Genomic DNA, 6,181 nt, shown 5'->3' on the forward strand with positions numbered 1-6,181 from the left:
GACTTCTTATACAATTAGGCCTCTGAAACAGAGTTATGTTGCTATAAGATCATCACTACAGAAGCTTTACGGTCGTCATCATGAACTTGTGGATTGTAACGGTATATCCATTTGCATCATGAGAACCGATTTTTGTTCACCTTATCTTCGTTTTCCTTTCTTCCTTTCCTCTTTCGTCTACCTTGGACTTGACTTTTTATTAGCAACTCGACAGGTGTTTTTACAAAAATATTGGACGCTAATCCTACCGGTGCATCTGGTATATGTCACAATTCTACAGTTCTGACATCTTTGGGAAATTCTTAGACCCTGTAAGAACTAGAGCACAAAGTATTTTTTCTGGTTAAAGAACGTTTTGTTTATGATATGATTGTTAAAATGGGATATGTAATTATATCACATTGTTCAAAACATCTTAATACTATCAATACAATAATATATTAATTTCAGTAAGTCCTGAAAATGTTCGATAAGGTTTTTTTTTTTAGATCATCTGTACAATATTAGGTAGAACACGTGAAACTGTTGAAATAAATGAATAGATTTCTAACATATTTATTTTTAAAAGATAATCAATGAAGGATGGATTGATAACTGGATATACCAGGCTAGACATATCGACGAATTTATTAGCACTCATCCGACATGTTGTGTTTTAGCCCAGTGCATTAGAGTTAATCTGCATTTCCAATGTGGGGTTATTTGTTTGCACTGACTGGTTCCCACATTGTTATGGAGCAGACTATGTGCGGGAAATAATACCAACGCTCCATATTAAGAAAAAAGTTAGGTCTTTTGGCCTCTTTGGCTTGTGTAACTATGTATAACAAATCTTATTTGAACTTGACAATTCTTCAGTTATAAAAAAAATTAACACAATCGTCCATGTCCCGCGCAAATAACTAGTTTTGCCTCATCAAAAAGATAAATATTGATTCTCCTTCAATAATATTTCTCCACTAAAGATGTTCATATATTTTTCTTACTGTTCATTCAAAGGTATTGATTTAACCCAGGGAGGCTTTGTAAACAAAGGAGAGACAATCTTCCTTTATTGCAACATTACAAAGATAGATCCTGTACAAGGAAACATTAACTTGTACATGAATGGATCAAAATTGAATCAGAACAGAATGCCACGTGTCCGAATTCATCAGTACCACAACCAAGATACTCTGTACAGTACGTTAGAAATACGACATTCTAGAATGATGGATGCAGGAATTTATGTATGTCGAGGTCCTGCTTTGAGAATCGCGTCGACTACTGTTTATATTATTAATTGTAAGTGTATTAATGTATAAGCAAAAATAACAAAGCATCAAACACATGAACAAATTAGACACATCAGAATCCAAAGACATCACCAAAATATAAAACAGAGATAATCTAAATACACAGAGTACATAACAAAAGAAGATGCAATTTTCATGTAAAAACTTGTATAAGTAAATGAAGACAGCACACAAAACACAAGGAAGTCAAATATAAGTTCTGAAAATAAAACAGAAATGACATCAATTGCTGTTTTAGAATAAGCAATTTTATTACAAATCAGACAAATCCTTTAAAACTTCAAGTTTGGAGATTTTTCAACCTGTAAGATATGAAAGCTTACTGACGAAATCTTGCCATATCCTTGAGACAGAATCTGCACCTCTTGATGACGAACAAAAACGTTTTAATTGTGATGTTAACGAGCAGAACATGCCCGTCTAAGAAAGTGCAATTTGACAATATCCTCGGTTTGTTCCAATATATATTATGCGTAATGGTCTACTGAAAATCCATCCTTTAATTTTATGAATAATATTGTAGACCAGAAAATTTGTTTTACTGTACAATGTATTTTTTGTTGGAACCAGCGTGTCTGTATTTTGGCTTTTCTCTCCCTAATACGAGATATTGATATAGACACATTTCTAAATTAGATAATACAATACTTCTTGTCATGTGTCATTCAAATGTTTAATGCTACTTTTTATACCCCACGCAACGAAGTTGCGAAGGGTATAATGTTTTTGACCCGTCCGACAGTCCGTCCGTCAGTCCATCATCAGTTTTCCAGACTTTCTTTCTAAACGCTTGCAGATATTAACATGATTTTTGGTATACAAGTTCACCATGATAGATTACAGGTCAAGTGTAACTTCGTTCCGCTCCGATGATTTTTACCGAAATTACAGGCCTTGAACTCAGCAAAATTCGCAGAAAAAAAAGTTTTCCGGACTTTTTTTCTAAACGCTTGCAGATATTGACATGATTTCTGGTATAAAAATTCACCTTAACAATTTAATGGTCAAGCGTACGTTTTTTTTCGCTTTGATGATTTTTACCGAAATTACTGGCCTTGAACTTAGCAAAATTCACAGAAAAAAAGTTTTCCGGACTTTTTTCTAAACGGTGGCAGATATTGACATGATTTTTGGTTTATAAGTTCACCATGATAAAAATCATGTCAATATATAGAAGCGTTTAGTAAAATAAGTCCGGAAAACTGTTATCTTTGTAAATTTTGCTACAGATCAAGTGTACGTTTTGTTCCGCTACGATATTTACTTTGGATTAACTAAAACTCAAAAAATCCCAGTCTGAAGTTTGAAATTACCAATCTGAGTAACAGAATTTAGTTAGAAGATAGAAAGGTCTAAAGCCTATGAAACACTCTTATTCCTTTTTTATCAGGGTCCTTCTACATGCATTTCTCTTACAAACAAATTTACTTGAGTAACCAACATGGGAGCGCGCTCACTAAGGTTCTTTATTTTTCTTCGTATTGATAATTTTAATTTTAGATTATTCGTGTGGTACCCGGCGTTTGCTGCGTCAATTTTCTTGTTTATATATATTTCCCTAAAACCGAGTAATTGTTTTGGCATATTTCAGAATAAAATCACACATATAATTTCATCTTTGCTTTAGTACTAAGTACACTACAAAACATAGACGCCAAAATATTTTATATACTGAAAACCGCAAAATTTTACACCCTCCACAGAGTAGGTTCAACCGTCTTCAACGGTCTTGCTTTATTTTACTCAATAGAATCTATGATGTTTTTGATGCTTAAGATTTTCAGTTTTAACCCTTTTAAGAAAGAACGTTATTAAATCAAAAAGAAATATGCATCTCAAATGAAGGTAACGCTCCCAGTTTTTAGTGGAGTCCGAGTTACTCATTTACTTTAGTTGCTTTGTACGTATCATTATGGTTGTTTTATGTTCTTTGTTGTGTGTGTTGGTTTTCCATGTCTGACTTGTATTTCTGGCCTCTGATTGTGTTGTTTCGTTTTCACATTTAGTTATTTTATGTTACTTTGATGTTTTGGTGACAGCTGCAGCCTGTCCTTTGGTGTGAGGGTTTATGCATCGTTCACTGAAGACCCATGGATGGCTTTGTGCTGGCCTTTCTGTCCCGGTGGGGTTGTCTCTCACATTTTCACCATACCTATACTCGTTATAACTGTTCTAGGATATCATTCTTTTGATTTTAGTTAGAAATTGGGTTCCCTTGAATATTCTTTGGTTTAACTTATTTCCATTACCACTCTTTTAATTCGTCATCAGCAAGGTTTCTTTTTTAGATCACCTGGTGAGCTATTGCCATCACTTAGAGTCCGTCGTTGTCCTTAACAAATTTTCTTCTCTTCTCCTCTGATACTACTAGACCAATTAGAACCAAACTTGGTTTGAATGTTGCTTAGGGTATTCTGCTAAGTACTAATATGGGATTTTGATACGTCGAAAATATGGCCACCGTTACTAAAAATAGAACACAGAGGTCACACAGCCATTTTTTTTGCACGTATCTCTACAACCATTAGGTTCAGCCAAATTCTCACAAGATGATTAGATCTATTTGTCATTTAATCTTCATGAAAATCCATTAAGCCGTGTAAAAGACTAAGAGCATAGGGGTCACACAGTGAAATTAGTGGTGAAATTGAGGTCATACCTGTCGAAAGGTAATGATGAATCTTAATTGTAAAAATTAGGTTTAGCAATTTCACATATTTTCCTCATTTCATACATGTGTTTTATTTTGTTTTTATATTTTTTGGCATTTTCTTTAAATATCAAACATTTAACATGTTTTAATAAGATAAGGTTAGATCATGGACAAGTTTAGACAGCTGCCCAAGTAAAAAAATAATGATTCTGTTTCCTCTGTAAAATCCACTTCAAGATATAAGGAACATTTTTATACTTTCCATAACCCAGACCAAAGGTATAAATGTATGTATATTTTTTTACAAAACATTTGATATCTAAGAATTTTATTCATATTTCAGAAGATGTTTGACTTTGATCAGGAACGGCTTCAAGAATATACAAGAAGAAAACGAACTCTGGTTATCAAATTGAAACGAAATGATATTACGAACTGTACCTACTTTGTTGTTTCGACGATGAAATATACATATATATATACATGCACACTGTTTTTATACCACAAAAAATCAGAGATATAAATATAAACAAAATACATACTATTTTACACCACAAATATCATTACAGTTTTCAATTACTCCCAACCAAATTTAAATAAAAATTACCAATCATGTAAATATTGTACATTTCGGTGCACCTGGTCCATGCTCCCAGTTTTTAGTGGAGTTTGAGTTGCTCATTTACTTTTTTTACTTTGTATGTATTATTTTAGTTACTTTATGTTCTTTGTTGTGTTTGTCTGTTTTCCATGTCTGGTCTTTGTCCCTGGATAACATTCTTTTGATTACCGCTACAATCTTGGTTTCTTTGATTACTCTTTCAGATTGTTTCAAAGAGTAACCTCTTCTTGGCAGCATTAGAACCAAATACTTGGGAGGTACAAAATCAAGAAATAAATAGCATACAAGTAGTACTCGAAATCGAAAATATCTAAATAGGAAGCCAAATTCAGCACTGATAAATTCTTACAGGGTATGTCAAAGGAGCTACAACATTGTACCCATAAGTTTTAGAGTTTTCGATTTTGTAATCCCCCCACAATGAATTAAGTTCAACAACAAAAAATAACTACATGTAGTATGTTATGACAAAACATCGATTTACCTACTTGAAAAATGATACAATTTCAATTTTCAATTTTATCAATATAACTTATGTAATATACAATACCATTATATCAGCTGTTGTAATTTTTTTTAATATTGGTACTTTATATTGCGTTAAATAAACGTACTTCAGTAGATCTTTTAATCTGTGCAAAAAATATTTGTATATCTGTTGTTGGAATTGAAATATATATTCCCATTCTTAAAAACTATAGATGCAATAGATCCAATTCAACACAATATTCCTTAATTGTGTACAATGAATTGAAATTCAATGCAAATCCTAACTCCAGAACCGGAAGTCATAAAGACATAGGGCAACCAACATTCAACTTAAAATCAATATTGAAAAAAGGTACACAGTCAAGGTCAAACAACCATCTTAAAAACAACTCTAAACAATTTCAATTGCCATAACGGACAGTTGTGAACAACTTCATCTTAAAATAACGTGGAGGGTCACTTCATACCCTGCATCTATGCACTTAACTGATCATTTTTTTATATCAAGACCTGTAGATTCAGTGAGAAATTGACCTGTGGTGCAAATGAAATGTTAATAAAGCAAAGATCATTGGTGAATGTCCTCATGTCTGTACAACTTCAATTTCTCGAAATATAAATTTTCAAAAATTAAGTATAATAGTTCAAGGGTAATAACTCCCGTAAAATTAAATGAAAATAAATGTTCAGTTCATGGTTTTTTTTAATATCATCTGTCCCTGCACACTTTTGGTACTATCTATAATGTTTTTAAAGATATATGCAATTGAAAAAAAATGTTTAATATGGACGTAATTTTTTAAAAAGATGATGAAATTCTTCGCTTTCTCATCTACTAATAGCACATTTAAACCTCTACAAGTTGACAATGTAAGGTTACACTATATTGAATGACGAGGAGAGTAGCTATGCTGAAAAATCGTTAATAAATGGGAGATAACTTCTATAAGAGATGTTGAAAACCTTAGCAGTTTCATCCTGTTCAAAGTCTAAATGTGGTTTATCGATTGTCAAAATTTGGTAATGAAAAATGACTCGGGGTGCCATATAAAAGAAATGTTGGGAAAAATAAAATAAGGTCTTTCTCAGATGGGAACGACCTCAATTAATGGCATAAACAAA

This window comes from Perna viridis, chromosome 3 (assembly GCF_037379345.1).
Source record: "Perna viridis isolate PV_CMFRI_1.1 ecotype Kerala chromosome 3, ASM3737934v1, whole genome shotgun sequence".
NCBI classification, from domain to species: Eukaryota; Metazoa; Mollusca; class Bivalvia; order Mytilida; family Mytilidae; genus Perna; species Perna viridis.